This window comes from Pempheris klunzingeri, chromosome 6, assembly GCF_042242105.1.
Source record: "Pempheris klunzingeri isolate RE-2024b chromosome 6, fPemKlu1.hap1, whole genome shotgun sequence".
NCBI lineage: Eukaryota > Metazoa > Chordata > Actinopteri > Acropomatiformes > Pempheridae > Pempheris > Pempheris klunzingeri.
This window is the reverse complement of record NC_092017.1, coordinates 21,716,102-21,733,223: the sequence shown is the minus strand read 5'-3', so window position 1 is coordinate 21,733,223 and position 17,122 is coordinate 21,716,102.

Below are 17,122 nucleotides of genomic sequence, written 5' to 3'. Positions count from 1 at the left end.
TAAGTTGTCTTTTTGTACGCCCGAAGTAAAAACAATTACCAAGGCAACAAAGACGATGCACCGCAAATTTGATGAGAACATTCTTTTATTTCTCTAACCAGTTTTAAAATCAAGACATTGTTTGTGACACAGGAGCACTGAATACATTGGAAGGTACTCAAAGGCTCCTTCAGCCACATCTCCCCTCTGAGTGCTGGAAGATGACTTTGCACTGATTTTGCTTATGAAGCTGATCAGAAGCTCAACCAGGAGGACGTGATCTCATTATTTTCATCCTCTCTCACTTCTAACTCATCAGCTGATTGTGGGGATTTTCACTTTTGCACTCAAACCAAATTCTCTCTCAAACCCTCATGAGCAAATCATCTCATAGCTGTCAGTTTATAGCCGCCCCACTCTCTCTCAGGTACTATCTCTTCCTGTCATGGTGTTTCTGTCATTAACAAGCCATGTAACCAACAAAGGCCTTTTACCAAACACTAATGCTCCGCTTGGCATGAGTGCCTGAAACTTCCTCTTTTGCAAAAGTTTGAAAATTTCACCATCACTATCAGTGAACCGGTTCCCTTTAACGGTGACTCTGCTCCTTAAACTGAAAAGATATGATAAAACTATGGACTAAAACCACTGAATCACAACAAAAATGGACATCTAGTTTTAACTAATCAAGTAAAAATGTTTTTCAGTGTATTAACTTCAACTGTAGCTACATGCCTGCATAGCATCATTGCTAATTTTTCAAATCAGTCCCCTAAACTGCAGTAATATTCTGTCACCTTGTGGTTGCAAGAAGCAAATACACCAGAATGACACAGTACCCCTGTGTACATACATGTTGTCTATTTGCTTTATACATATAGCAAATATAAAGATGGAATCTCTGTTTGCTGGTGTTCATATTAACAAGCATACTGTATGGGTCCTTTTGTGACATTAATATCAAATCTAATCTGCCACACGCCTGGAATACGTCCCCTAGTCTCATCAACAATGATTGCTGTGTCTTTGTAAACTGCAATTTAATTCAATGTTTAGCAGCAGTTAAGCTTAGAACACATTTTTTCTTGTTCTGTGCTGTAGATCACTTAAATACCACTAGAGGTCACTATGAGTTTAAACTAAACCTTATGCACAGGTGGTGGAACTGAGCCAATAGTGTAGACAGTAGTAAAATTCTGCAAAGGGGCAATAATTACTGATAAAATAATATTAATTCACATCTCTCACCACGGGTTATAAAGGTAGCATCTGTGATCAATGTATCCTACAAATGTATTTGCATTTTGCAGCCACACAGAGACAGAAAAGCACCACTTACGGAGCTCAATGGGCCGAGTACTTCAGTGATGCAAGCTGTGTCCTGACAAGCCCTCTGTGCTGGGTCTCTTGTGTTTGCCATACAAGGACATGATGGTTCAGAACGCTGCTGGTGGAAAACACGGGCCTAATGCCGTAGTATGGTTAGATATGTTAATGGTGAGAGGGAATAACCACAGAGAGCAGGACACGTCGTGTTTGTGGTTATGGATATAGTTTGGCAAGTCAGGATTGTATTTTCTGAACTGTGCTGTCAGGTCTTCAGTAAGGTGATAATAACCTCAAGGAGCCAGATGCAGACAAAATAACATCCCACTAAAAAGATCCAATATCCACAGTGATGCTATGTCTACTCCAATGACCCAGAAGCCGCCGTCAGGAGACCTCAGCACCTGCCTCCTGGTCTGCTAACCAGCAGCTTAGCACGGGGTCGTGAGATAAGACGGCCTGCAGGAGAAATGCTGCACATGTGAAAGTTCTTTGGTGCTCTGCTGATCTCTCAGCTGTGACAAATTAGCATCAACAAGGAAAGATTGAGCTTCAATCTAAAAGTGAGAGCTGAGTGACCTTCCCTGGAAGAAACCCTACCAGTAAAGAATGAGCCTTTTTGACTATTTAAGACATTTAACTTAGGAGGAAATACTGCATCTTCTTCAGTGTATCTTATTTGCATCACAATGCATTTTCTGAGCTGAGTTGGTCTTTGAAAAAATCTCACAACACAGTGGGTGTAAACAATCCAAGCATCTGTGAAATGTTGTAATCTTCTTCTTACGTCTGAGCTTTTGTTCATGAGCGGAGAAAGACTGACGGGTGAAAACATAAGATTACGCATATCAACTTAAACATTCCTTCTGAAGTTTTTGCATGAGCTGTTGAGTGTTTTGTTTAAAACTATGAACTTTGATTTGACCCAAAGAGAGTTTTACTGTATTGTGCTGTAGATTTATACTATAGAGGCTTTTTCAATTATTTTTCCAAGTGGTCACGTGATGTTTCCTTCAGTGAAAACTGGTTCTGTAATGTTGAATAATCTTTATTAGGCTGTGAAACATCTCAAGGTTGAGCTCATTTGGATATTGCATCTACAGTTAAAGCCATTGTTGTGAAAGAAAAGATATGACACACGTACAATGACAATAACTGAGAACAAATATTAAACATTCTGGTTTAATCTATGAGAGAAATAAAGAAATGTTTCACTACAGTGTATATATTTTATTTAATTTGATTAGCATCCCCTCTTTTTTAACTCTCTTGGTCCTAAACCCCATCTCTGCCTGGATCCATCCATCTGGAAAAGGACAGGACAAACACTTTCACAGAGAGCTTCCTCACCTCCCAGGAAAGATCTGTCTGGTTTTACAACTTTCTTCAAAAACAAACCTGCTGTCCTGTCTGATTTATTATTTAAGCTGAATGCTGTTGTCGTGTGGAAGTGATTGGATTTCCTCTGGGTTGTGGAGGAAGGAGGTGGGGAAGTGGAAAATGGAGGAGAAAACAAGTGAGGAGGCAAAGAGGGCGGCCTGGAGGAGGAGTAGAAAAGAAATGTTGATCAAGGGCCAGTGGCTTTGTATGTTTTAGCCTTTACAGCAAATCTTGTCACAATTTTTGCAAACCAACTATGTTTTAGGCATTTGGATAAGTTTCTAGTCTTCCAGGTATCCACTGGTTTACATTAAGTTCTTGATTGTATCAAAATGGCATGAAAAAAGCCTTGGGGTCGTGTTTCAGTCTGAGTGTAAACCCAATATTCACTCTCCATTTGGCTCCTGAAGAGAATACCTGATCCCAAACCAGCCAGTATCCAACTTTCTCTTTCCTAAAAAAGCTGAATGGAGGTTAATGAGAGCAATGATAGTGACATTTCACATCATTATTCAACCCATTGGTAATATAAAAATATTGCCTTGTGCAGCTTTAGGGGCAGTTAAGGGCACACTGGTATGATCCTTTAAGAAAGATGGCATCTGCAGTAAGTTTGGGGGTGGTGTTTTTGTCCTGAAAAATAAATGTGATGTGCTCGTCACTGCTTAGCTGTGTTTATCCACCATGGTAAGAAAACAATTATTGCAGCTGGATAAAATGCAAAATTAAGTATAATTTACCTAAATGCTCTCCACCCTCCCAAAACCCAGTGGTTAGAAGTTGTGTAAACCAAAAACAGATGTACTGAAGTCACTGTATGGGATAAAAGTGAATAAAAGTCAACATGTTTCTCATCCACTGATGCTCCTGAAAATGTTTAGTTTGTTTGTAACAAACTTTTTTTTCTATGATAAGTGTGATATATGATATTATTACATTTACTTGTGAGTGTTGCACAATACTGTCTTATTAGTCATCCATCAGTGATCTGTGTATGCGTGTGTGTCTGTGTGCTGACGTCACTGTTCATGCTCGTCATCGGCCTTGTTTGTTGGACTCAGTAGAACGCTTTAGCAGCTTGACATTGTAAATCCTTCATTGATCGCCTGGCATTAATTCGTGCAGCAATCGTGAAGGGCTTTAGCTACTGATGTTTATCCATGTTGGCTTTGAAGGCCTTAACATCTGGGGTAAAGGTCAGATTTGTGGCAGGTTCACTACAAAACTCCACAACCACAAAGAGAATGAGGAAAATCCGCCTTTGCTGGTTTGGAGCCACATGTGCATGTTGCATTGGCTGTGCTCCCTCTCTTGGTAAACTGGGGTTAGGAAAAAAAGAAACTTGGCTTGGTAACCAGGCATCACAGCACTGAAAGTTGGATAGATTTAGGTTCTGTGGGAATGTAAAGCCTCCCTCTATCTCCCTGTAATCTGTAATCTTAGCTCAGCTGCAGCTCAGTTGTAGGGAAATCGATGTCATCAACATTCATGAGACGAGGGAGAGACAAAAAGACCAAGAGAGGAAAAACAGAAAGTTAGGGATGAAAAATATGGACGTAAAGAAGCTGCAGTGAAAAGGCACTGGAAAAAAGGTGAAAGTGGAGCAGAGCAAACTGAGCGTGCAAGGCTGAGAACAGGAGAGGGGAAAAAAACCTGTAGACAGAAGCTGTGCTGACCCCTGGGACCCTTTCTGTGTTGAGGCCTCTGAGAGGAGACATGCATATTGCTCTCACCCCATTTCGCTCAGACAGGGTTGTAAATATAAGCTATTTTATGCCTGTGGTATGGGATGTATCACCAGACAAGTGGCAATATTTTACTTAAGAGCAAGAGTTTTCCAATCACGTGAAGAGTCGGGAGCTTTTTCATTGTACAAACCAGGTGATGGAGATAAAGACAAGATGAAAACGATTCGTTCGTTTCTGTTTTGAGCTAAAAAACTTGCTTTATTTGACAGGTTTACGCTACATTTGACTATACCATCAGGGGGGTATAGTCCTAAACCAGGACCATCATTGTACTTGTATAAATTCAGAATACTTCACTAATCCAGAAGTGCAATTCATTTTACAATCAAACCATCTATAAAATAGGAATAATTAAATAAGATAATAAAATAATCTTCCTAAAGATGGCTTTTCCCCACTAGAGGTCACTAAGAAGGTTGCCTTTCATATGATGATTTTGTTCTTTTCCAAAAAAAAAAAATATATACTGTATATATATTATACTTTCACAGAAAGTTTGTTTTCATCATCCAAAGCAGTTAAAATTGGTATCTATGAACCCATTTGAAATCCTACCGTACAGGTAACATTTACCAAAGTATAAATATTGCTCCAAGGTTGAGAGACCCCACCTACCTTTCTCCACGTTGATGGTGACAAACGTCCACTCTGTTGGTATTGAAAGATGCCATTAAAAGGCGTGTCCATGTCGATTGTGACCCATTATCGTGCTTGTGCACAGGAGGGAAAAGAACCATTACCCCACATTTTTATAGGGCACAAACTGATAATCAAACACAACCATTAACCCAATCATTTGCATGGCAAAACCCATTCGTCCACTTGTTTGTGGGAGAAAACATGAGCTGCACGTGAATCTCTGAAAGCGACCTGGGGCAGCCCATTTATCCCGGCCTCGTCTGTCGTAAGTGGGTCGCATGAACGAAATGCCTCCAGATCAGTCAGTACGTGTGTCACAAAGCATGTTTGTCTCTGGCTAACAGGGTGAAAGAGACTCAGCCGAATGGCCCCCTTTCACTGTGACACTCAATTAAGGCCTAATTGGTTTGAGGTCCACAACAGACATGTGGCAAGGCAACACCCCAGGCCTCTGTGCACTTGTTCCCTATTTTCTGACTCCCCCCTCTGGAAATATTCCTTTGATCTATGAACAACCAAAGTGGGTTTTAAGCCAAGAGGTTGATAGCCTATTTTCTCTTTGAACATGTAGAGCAGTTTTAGACAATTACTTTGGTATTTTTACACTTCATTTGACTCACAGATGGACTAGAAGTACTGAGGTTATGTCACAGGACAGAGTGGTATACAGTACAGATAAGTGCAGAGATGGACCCATAGGACTGTAGATCCACGTGTATTAGCTATGTGTATTTGTGTGTATGTGGGCATGAATGTGTATTATGTGAGACATTTCCATGAACCGTGTCAGCAGAAAAGAAGAGCATCTCTTTATGGTGAGTTATACGCCTCTTAATGCATTACTGGAAAGCTCCACCACTGTTCTCCTGGGACCCATACGGCCGTGTAACAGCGATATCACTGTAGTCATCTATTATTTTAAGCCTCTAAACTACACACTGCAGGTCTGGTCATGTACATTTCATTAGACCTGCAAAAACTTTTATTAAAAAAAGAAAACACAATCACAAATTCAGCACCCTATCTTGTAGAAAAGGAAAATCTTACATGCTGCTCTTGCATTTAAGATATTTATTTGAATCAAAATGTGAAACTTTTTCGGCCCCTGCACACCATCAGAGTTCTTAAGACTACTATTTCAAAATTATATAGCTGTGTCCAAAATCTCTCCCTATTTATATTTACTGCCATTTTATTTGTGTGCATGAATTATTTAGCATGAAATTCTGCTCTATAGTGCCCTCAATTCAAGGCAAGTGCAAATTTTTCTGCAAACGAAACACAAGACACATTAAGTGTAAAAGTGCATTCATAGAAACTACTGAGTGTCTGTTATTTGGGGAATGAGTGAACAAGGGTGTGATTTCAGACACAGTCCTGCACAGCGACACGGGTGTTTTCACTTGTTCTGGCTGATTAGACCTCTGTTAAGGTTGACGCTTGGTGGAGCTACTTGAGGTGTAACTCTCTCACCCTATAACAGGTGCAACAAAACTAAAAGGAGAATCAGAGATGTCAGTCATGTGCAGTCTGTACACGCTCACCTATTCCTCAAGAAAGATCTAATCAGGTACGATAAGTGAAGACACCTGTATGGTTGGACATTAGTGCAATAGTGACTGAAGTGTAAGGTGCCATCAATGATCTGAATAAAAACAAAACACAACCAGGTAATGTATATCCTGCCTCATTATTACAACTGAGGCCCGTGGTCCAATTTTCATTGGCCCGCAGGAAATTCTAATAATGTATTGTAATACAGCCCACACATGGACTGTGTTGTACTTCTTAGTCTCACCGCTAGGGGGAGTAACGGTCTTGAACGAGGCAGCTTCGCTATAAAATGAGTAATAGAAGAAGAAATGTGCTACAGGTGACCCAAAATGGCAGAATTAAGGAAACGTAAGAGAGCAGGTGAGTGTAGAAAGTTTCAGACGCGGTGTGCGATGAGAGCACAGCTAATAACTAATGAAGATCGCTTTTGCATTAAAGAGGAGCTGCTTGATGTTAGCAGTCTAAAGAGCACCACGATGGGTGAGGATGTTTTTGAAGCTGTGCCAGATGCAGTTGGCATGATGGGACTTAAATGGGACGAGCTGTGTGGAGGTACGACGGATGGGACTCTAGCTGGAAGCGCAAAGGAATCTACGGTGTCCGCCGAGGGGCAAGAAAGTGAAGGTAAGACTGTTAATTCGAGCACCAGTTCTCTAGCACAGACTATTTCAAGCTTCCCTCTCTGATGCTGATGTTGGTGCTGGGGGTGGGGGTGGGGGGCTGGCTAAGTCGTGGCTCTGTGCTGCAGCGGTTTTATTCCCTGAGATCAGAAATGGACCAGTTTTGAAGAGCGAAGGACTCTTCATGAGCTCAGTGACCCTCTCTGGTTGGCATTTTTAGTGGATCTCACTGATCACCTGAACAAGAGCCTACAAGGCAAAGACCAGCTTGTATCACAACTAATAAATGAAAGCCCACTAATGGAAAGGCTGTTTTCTTGAATCATATTCAGTTATCAAGCAGAATTGACCTACATTTGATCCTTTAATCCACTAGAGGTGAGGCGATATACATCACCTCTAGTGGATTAAAGTTAGCAATATAGCTCACTTCTAGTGAGTGGCCCAGCCCTTTGTATGTTTTTCTGTATGTGGCCCTCAGTGAAAAAAGTTTGGACACCCCTGCATTAAGGAAATCCATCAAGGAAAACTACCAACACTGGTACACACATTACAGTTAAAAGCAACGTTATGAAGATACTCCAGAAATGCAGCATAACATGCAACCGTGAGGTTAAAAAACCTCTAAATCCCCCACCACTTATGGATTTTACTTCTGAGAAGAGACAGTGAAATCATATCCATCTTGGTTGGTGTTTCTAATCAATCAGTAATTTAGTATGAGGCTTGTGTATAGTAAAAAAAAAGATTAATAAAGGCACATTTTGACCTATTAATAATGAATTAAATAGCTCAGGAGAGTAACTGTACAAATCTTCTCTGTGTCAAACTGATCTCTGAGCCTCCTCTGTAATGTTGAACAGTCCTTTTGATCTGACATTTCAAAATCCTCCAAAGTAATATCGACCATTCAAGTGGAATAATGAATCTATGAGCTTTGACTCTGTGGCTGGGCATTAAGTGATCAATACTCCATTTCAGTCTTCAAACAAATTAGAAATGATATAACCTTGAGTTCAATTGTCATCTCCATATCTCATCTTTTGTTTCATTTTAATTGGCTGTATCTTATCGCTCTGTCACTTTGCTGCAGAGACATCTGACACTCTGACATTTGACTGGAAATATGTTAACGTCTTATACTGTGAGCAGTGAACACAAAATGGTCTCAAAGACAACAACCTGCAGAGTTACACACACACACACACACACACTAACACAAAACAGATGGCTTCATCCCCAACCATGTTATGAGTTGGGCCTACTTCACCGCAAAGTCTTCGGGTAGCCATAGGAAACTCCAACAACAATTCCCAAAAAGCCTGACCTTGACCTACGTTCGGTTACGTCACTCAGTGGGAACACTACGGCCTAGTTCTGCCCCTCTGTTTGTTTCCCTCAGTGTCCCATGGAGCCCCGAGACCTCTGGAGTAAAAACACTCGACGGTAGCAGCCGACTCGTGGGACGGTCGTTCACATTCCACTGTCTGGGAACATCCTAACAAACTGTCACGGGATGCAAGTAGTTGTTAACGTGAGGGGGAGGAAGAGATGAAGGGAGTGATAAAACAAAGCTTACAGTATGAGAGCACATATTGAGTGACAGTACAGCAAAGAGAAGAGCATATTTATTCAGTATGTATGCATTACTAATCTGCACTCATTTTCATTGAAATGCCAAAATTGAAAAGAACTTTGCAACACAAATCTTTGAGTTTAATTAAGATATTTTAATAAATTAATTTTTAAAGGAATATCACATTTGGATGGCTGATTTATTAGTTTGGCACATTTCTAGCTAGTTAGATAACAAAACATGTGGCACAGTAGTCAAAAAGATGGTTGGCTAATTCAAAAAGCAACTACAATCAATATTTTTAGAACAATGTATGAAATGACAATATGAAAACTATGTGACAATGGGTTCACTCATCCTGATAAATATACAGAGAGCGAAATCCCGACATATACAATAATCTACTGGCTCGTGAACATACTGGAGCATTTAGCAGTTAAAGTACCAGATATTGCCCTCAGAAGCTGGAGGAGGCCAAAAACGGAGCTTAAAGTGAGTGAATATTGGACTGACAGGTTTGGTAACCAGAAACATGAATCAAAATGAATGACCTCATAACATAAATATGGAGGAGAAGACAGGTTGGATGGTTCCAAATGTTCTATGTTGAAGGAAGCTGAAAGGAATTTAAGTTTTCAGATGTAAATTGAATGGATGGTTATTAATAACCTTTTGATTTTGCCCCATGCTTACTCATTCCCATGTCTATAGTCATGTCAGATTTTCCTGTATTGTACTGAAGTCACTACTTTATGTCACAGACCATGAAGAAGCTGAAATCTTGGATTCCTGGATTGGCGTTCACAAAATCCACATCAAATTGTATTTCATCTGCTTCAATAAAGTTCAACTTAGTGAGCTCATACTTGGCCAGGCCTCTTTATCCACTCCACATTGAACCATGCAATGAAAACTAAAATGTGTCTCACTTGACTGTACAACAGCTCACCTTTTCCTAATAATACATGAAGCTACACTCCACTGCTATGTGTGAGTATTGAATTTCAAACTCCAATATTCTGTCATTATAAACATAAATCACTATTCCACTTGGTTGCAAGTATGATTTTTTTTTTTTTCCAGATTCATCCCTGAAAATATTTATTTGCCTCTACTGTGGTGAAGCCTGGTCAAGTGACAGCAGTTTAGAGAAGAACGTCCTGATCTGTGGTTTCCTCTCACACCGCACTGAGGCTGGGGGGGCGGAGGGCCTGTGGTGTTTCCCCCTCCAGTTTTGGAAGACTCAAACTATTTTGAATGGTTGCTGTCATGACATTGAGGGGTACTTGAGGAGATTAGTGGTACTATGTGGCTGGAGACTGTGGCTCATTATAACCATTATCCTTAACCTGATCGGATGGCTGACAGAATGAAGACGGTCTAAAGAAGCTGATATGTTTTCATTGGGTCTGCACGGGGATTCAAAGTGTGTTCACATGGATCACAACCACTGAATGTTGATGATCAAATAACAGTAACAGGAAACCTTTTACAATGTTACTGAAAGAAGCGGCTTTCTCAGAAATACATACAAGTGTATTTTTCCACAACACTTGTATAGATATAATCTATTGTTCTTATTAACCAACATTTTTTGAAGTACTGTACACCTGTTCACTCAATACCACTCTCATATCTGTCTGTTCAATATGAAGCTGGAACCATGCAATGGTTAGCTTAGCTTAGCTTAGCATAAAGACCAGAAGCAAGTGAAAACAACTAGCTGTCCAAACTTTTACAAATCCACCAACACCATCTCTTAATCTTGCAAATCAATATCTCATTAGTTCAGTTTGTATATAACAGAGTTAGCTGCTGGAATAATGTAGCGACTTCTGTGCTACAGGCTAGCTGTTTTCACCTGCTTTTATGCTATATGCTAAGCTAACCTCTGCTAGCTCTGGCTTCATATCTACTGCACAAACATGAGAGTTGTATCAATCTTCTCATTTAACTCTCAGCAAGAAAGAATAGGCACATTCCCCAAAAGGTCAAATAATTCCTCTTTCCACCTTTTCTCCGTCACCCTCAGTGTTCTGTCTCTCCTGAGCCGTCACCCCGTCTCGTAAGCAGGAAACCTTCCCACTGTTTCATTGTGCTTTTACAGCCTCTCCACATTGTTTGCGTGCACTCCTTACACTTGCCACCCGCTGAGTAAAAAACACGTTCAAGTGGAAATAAAAATACCCTGTCAGGGCTCTAAATTAGCAGTGGCATTTGCATCATCAGCCGATTAACTGCAAATGGAAATGTGCTTCTCTACGGTCTGCTCAACATCTGGGGGTCTGGTGGCTTCTTGTGGTTGTAGGTTGTAAAATGAATGTCTCTGCTGACGCAGGCGTCAACACCGGCCGCAAACGCTTAGCCTGCTTCAATTAGTGGAGCTGTCCATTACAAGACAAAACCACTGTCTCCTGGACAGTGAAAATCAATGGCTGACATTGACACCAGCACAGAAACACACTGCAGTTCATCATCTAAACAGAGCTGCATGCTGTCAGAGCAGCTTTAGTTTCTCTGGAGGCTGAAGAAAGCATTGTTTGTACTATATCGCCTATAAAAAGTGTTGTAATGTGAACATTGTCTTGCATTTATTTATACATTTTAAATTGTATTATCGCATCTGTCAGTGCAGATGGATGTTTCTCATTTCACTCAACTCAACAGCAGTATTTAGAGCAGCAAATGTGAAGCTTTCATCCAGTCAATCTTTTTTCACTCATTGTTTAAATGTTCGGTATTACAGAACATTAACGATCCTAGTCCTTCAACTTTGTCTTTGGAAATTCAGTGCCATTGTGAAACTACGGGGTGGTACAACAATGAAACTGCACACAACAGGAATGCCAAATAGAGTCTAAAGATTTTTTTTATGTGGAGTCTGATTGCTGAGAGGCTCATGGGACTGGACCTTTAGTCAAATCACACCCTGCGGTTATTCTGATGAATTGTGGAGGGGTGGTCGAGCATTGAAATGACAGTTGACAGCACCCCAGCTGACCAGCGCAAGATTATTTATTGACAGAGGTCATGGTGAAATCAGACTGGTGAAAGTGGACAAAAGAACCTTACGTTATCTAAACCATCTTTCACATCAAGCTTCATTAGTTGGTCTACACAACCATACTTTGCACTCGTCATTAATCCACATTTTAGCTTTGACAGTTGTGACAGTGTCCTGGCTTTGAACCACCCACAGGGCACCCACACACCCCTCCTCTTACCACCTTCTCACTCACACACCCCACCATCATCACCTCGTTCTGTTAACCAGCTTATATTCATATCAACAGAAAACAGGCAACTTCCCAGCCGTCCTCCCCTCCTTTATAATCCCCTCATCCTCTTTTCATGCAGCCCATTGAGAACACAGACAGACGAAGGGGCCCAGAGGTTGTTGTTAGATTACACAAGTCTGATACTATCTGCCTCCATTACAGAAGATAAACTGTAATACTGCTGAGCCGTAACCAGAGGGGTAGGGGGCATGACTAAACCCCCTAAACCCTTTTGATTTGTGACACTATGAAGGTGAGAGCATGTCAGCAAGTGTAAATGCTCAAGATAACTAACAAACAGTGTCATAATCACTGTTTATGTTGAACTTCTGTCATTACAACAGAGATACAGAACAGGCCAAAACTATCTTACATAGGTTTGAATGGTATGGGCTGCATGGATGAGCAGCATTGTTAAAATATCTAAAATCATCTTAATCAGTGTTTTGGTGGTAAATCATGGCAAGTGCATGCATCAACATGATGTGCTTAAACATTAAACTGATGTTATGTAACGTTCTCTTCAAGGCAGACCTTGACACATGGAGTAGCATTTTTGGAGTAACCTTACTCTAACGTGTTGAATATTGAATAATCTAAAGATACTCTGTATATACACATACTCTGTTTGGGTGTACTAACTATTCTTCTCCACAGCTATACACATGATTTTAGTTACCTGCCTGAAGGAGGACAGTGATGCTTTCTCTAGTCACATCAAACAGCATGTGTCTTTGAAGTCGTCTTGGGAAATAGCCATTGAGTGCTTTGAGTGCTAATGGATCTGCATTGATAAACCTCTGTGGGAGGGCGGGCCAAGTATTGATTAGAAATCTGCATGAGGTTCACTGAAAGCACTCGAAGTAGTTTATATTAAGAGGTCAGTGGAGGAAAACATCCGCTGATGGAAGAGAAGGTAGGAAGGTTTTGAATTTCTTATTTGCTTTTTCCCCTGGGGGGGTATTTGATACAGTTCCAGAGTTTGTCCAAAGAATCAGGTCAAACTGCTGAATAGGATTTTTTTTCATCAGCAGTATTTCTCTGATTTCCCACTCCCCTACTTGATAAGGGAATAAAAACACAAACAAAAACATTTAAAATATCTTTAATCATTGGATAAGCTTGTATAATTTACATACTGCATAATATATTTCTCCACATTGATGAACAATTATTTCTCTCCACTTTACAAAGAAAAAATATGTTTCTCTGGACACATTGCATAATGAAATAAAAAAAAATATGCATCGTACCATGGAAATAAAAACGGTTCCACTCACTCAAGCACAATATTGATTTGTCTGGTCAACTGAACTGAAGTCCGTCTCTGTGGCTTTTATCTTTAAACCCTCTGTGTTTGCCTAAGTTAAGTTTTGGACCCAGTTCAGAGCCCACTGTGCACTCACTGGGGTTTATTTCAATTCACTTCCATTTCTTTGAGCTGTTTGGGTAGTGAACAAAACACACACACAGGGATAATGTATGAATAGGATTCAAGGAGAGGAAATGCTTAATGGCTCGTTGAGGAGCTGTCGGGTACCTAGAGACCCACGTCAGTCCCAGCATAAATTGTGTTTGTGTATGTATAAGAGGAAGGAAGAAAACAGCAGGACACCGGGAAAGGAAGCTTCCTTTTAGCTGCATGCTGTGTGCTAAGCCACTCAGCTCACTGTTTATCCTGCTATTCTACCTCCAGAGAGACTCAGCCAGTCTCTCTTGGCTTCTCAAAAATGGCCAAAACTTGCAGGAAAAAGGTCTCCTGACAGCATTTCAGGTGGCTCATACTGTCTGAGCTGTTTAGCAATGCAGAACAGAGCAGTGGGGAGTGAGAGAAGAAAGGAGGCTAAATCAGCACCAAAAATGATTTTATGTACAGTGATTCACTGTGCATACTGTTCTGCTGCGATGGAAAGGAAAAACTTGCCTTAAAATGCTGAATTCCTTCTGAAGCTGACACATGCTTTTTTTTATCTTGTAATTTGTGTGACTCAACACTGTTAATTCATCCCTTTTTTTTAAATTTTCCATTTTATCACATTGGAAAAGGTATGTTCTGAGCACAACTTCGCTCTTTGTCGGGTACAGAATAATCAAAGTTTTTGATTTGTAATGTAACAACATAGAAAAGTTCTAAAACAGCACTACGAGTCCTTCGAGAGTGGACATCAAAATGTGTTTTTTTTTTTACATCTGAAACAGAAAGAAATGCATTTATTTTGCATGTCTTGTTTAACTTTGGACTCATTTTTATTCATAAATAATGTAATAATAAAGGGCTCCTTATTAGAGGTTATTAGAGGTACCTGAAAATGTAATGACCTTTTTAATATCAGTCTAATGGTTATTAATCTGACTGTTAAAAAGCATCACCAGTCATCTCTTTCATCTCACCTGCCATCATTCAAACGGTGCTGCTATAGTGTACACTGCGGTAAATGTTGTTTTACGTAGCCACTGGAGCTGAAGCCTGCTCGGTCTCGTTGTCACGGCAACCGTATGGACATCCACTCATCTATGTAATCATGCTGTTTGTCTTGTGCCCAGAATAGCTGGAGGGTGCCTGGCACCTGAAGCCAAGGCAAACACATCACGCACTGGGCATCTGATAGATCCTGAACATCATAAAAGGACAGAACAGAAGGATTTGAGGGAACAAGCCCGCCGCATTGTGTTCACCTCCGCACTGTCTAAAAAGTCTGGAAACAGCATAGAGGGTTTCAGCTTTGACTGAAAGGTATTTTCCTCAAGCGTGCCAGTTAGTAACACTTCCATTCTTGTCCGTGCACTCAGCAGTTATTATCCCTCTTTCAAAAACAATCAGGCCACAAGCGATTTTCTCCTGGCACCTAGACCATCAGCGCCCATTAAATCTCTCCCTGTGAGTGTTTTTTAAACAACGTTCATATTCCAATTTTAAACTGGATTCGCCCTCTAAAAACACATTAAAACATCTTGGGCTACAGTATATGTTCAGAGAGAGGCACTATAGCTTGATGTAATGTGTTTTACAGGTTTGTTCCCTGCACTGAAATGTTTTTCTTTCTCCATATGGCTCAGTTAATTTGGAAAGAAAACCACAAACTAGCAGAGCAGACAGCCTCTCTGGCATGCAGTATTGTTTTACAGCCAACACATATGTTAAAAAGGGAAGGAGGTTTGAAATGACTTCATGTCTATACTGTGGCTGGATGGTATACCATGGTTGAAATACTTAACCAGCGATGGATAGATACTCTTCTTTTTTGTGATCAAAGAGATTCAGGAGGGAAAGAAAACGGGGGCAGATTTTTAAAATGTTCCAAGTCGTTCAAGGGTTCAAGGTCCAGTCTGAGCACAGTTTTCCTTGGATGCCTCCAGGACTGGCCTACAGTCACTGTTTCTGGGGTGCTGGCTTCATGGTGCTGTCTCTGGCGAGAGGGCATTGTGTGTGCATGATGTGTGTGTTGGCACAGGCTGAACATTTCCATCGAACCAGTGTGGTGGTGGAAAGAAGGATGAAAAGAGAGAGAGAGAGAGAGAGAGAGAGAGGAAACGCTCCAGTGGCTCAAACAAATGGAGATGCTGAGGCTAACATCTCACTGTAGCTGCCTATAAAGAGAGAATTTCTTCAGGCACAGCAGAAAGTGAAATGATCCAAGATGGACTTGCTTGTCTGCTTTTTATAACAACTAGTTGTGTTTATATATTATTCTGAGCAGCAACAGTTAGTTAGTTAGTTAGAAGTCAGCTCTGAATCCATTAATTCACTGTTGGCTAAATCCATCTCCTCAACTAGCCTGTCAAGCTTTGGATTTCTCTTGACTGGATTTGGGAAAGTTTACACTTAAGTACCTCCAGTGAGTTATAAAATATATAGCATATCTTTGTTCCAATGCATGAAATGTATGAAAAACCAGGCCTAGAACTTTTGGGATGCAATGGGATAGGCCCGGGTATCGAACTTTTTTTTTTTTTGCTACTGACTGAGAGGTGTCCGAGAATTGAAATTGTCAAACCCAAACATTGTATCAGCCCGAGTATTGAAAAGTTTCAAACTATTCTCAGCAATACAAGGTCAGAGATCAAGTGAAACATTTTAGAATTTGGGTTCTGCAATGATTCAAGAGGGGGCACAGCTTTTAGAGAGTCATATAAGGTAGGAGAGAGGGTAAGCCAAACCTTTTACAAGGAGCTTTTTTTGGACAAGGTATATTGCAGCATAAACAGTTACGCACAGATTATGTAACACTTTCCCCTCCGTTTATCAAAAAGTGTTGCACTGTCCCTGCAGCATTAACATGACAAACTGCAGACTGGTAGGAGATGTAATAACGCTGTGATGAATGAGCTAAAAATGCTTGAAAACCTTTGGGACTCATCTATTCTCATCCGAATCCTGACAAGCCAGCTGTGTTCAGGCAGGCAGTCAGCATCTGTCCCACACACACACACACACACACACACACACACACACACACACACACACACACCCTCTCTCACTGTCAGTAGCTGAGGAAACTCTTGAAGATCAGACAATTTTAAATTTCATTTGCTGAGAAGAAGCTGCTTATGTAAGCCAGTAGAAAGACTTCAAGAAATATTGCTTTTCTTCTCTGATTGTGTTTGGTCTTCCACGCATTTCTCACGATTTAACCAATAAAGCTTTCAGCACATGGCATGCAATATCCACCCAGCCAACGCAACACATTTACCAGTCAACACTCATATGGCGAGAGCACACAGACTGTTTGTCTAGCCATTTGTACACGCAAGCAGAGGCCAGAGGGAGGCAAAAATACTACGAATAAAAAAACTCAGATTATCATAAAAACAGTGCAGTCATCTCAGGAGGGAAAGTACAGGCATATGTAGTTTAGGTTTACACCAATCAGGCACAACATCTGCTTTTATAAACTAACACAGGTTACCAGAACAGTTAAAAAAAAATAAAAATAAAAATTCAGCCACATTCAATATTTGCCTACAACCAGTCACGACTAGTACCTGATGCACAGAGTAGCTGTATTGCCATTCAGTGAATAT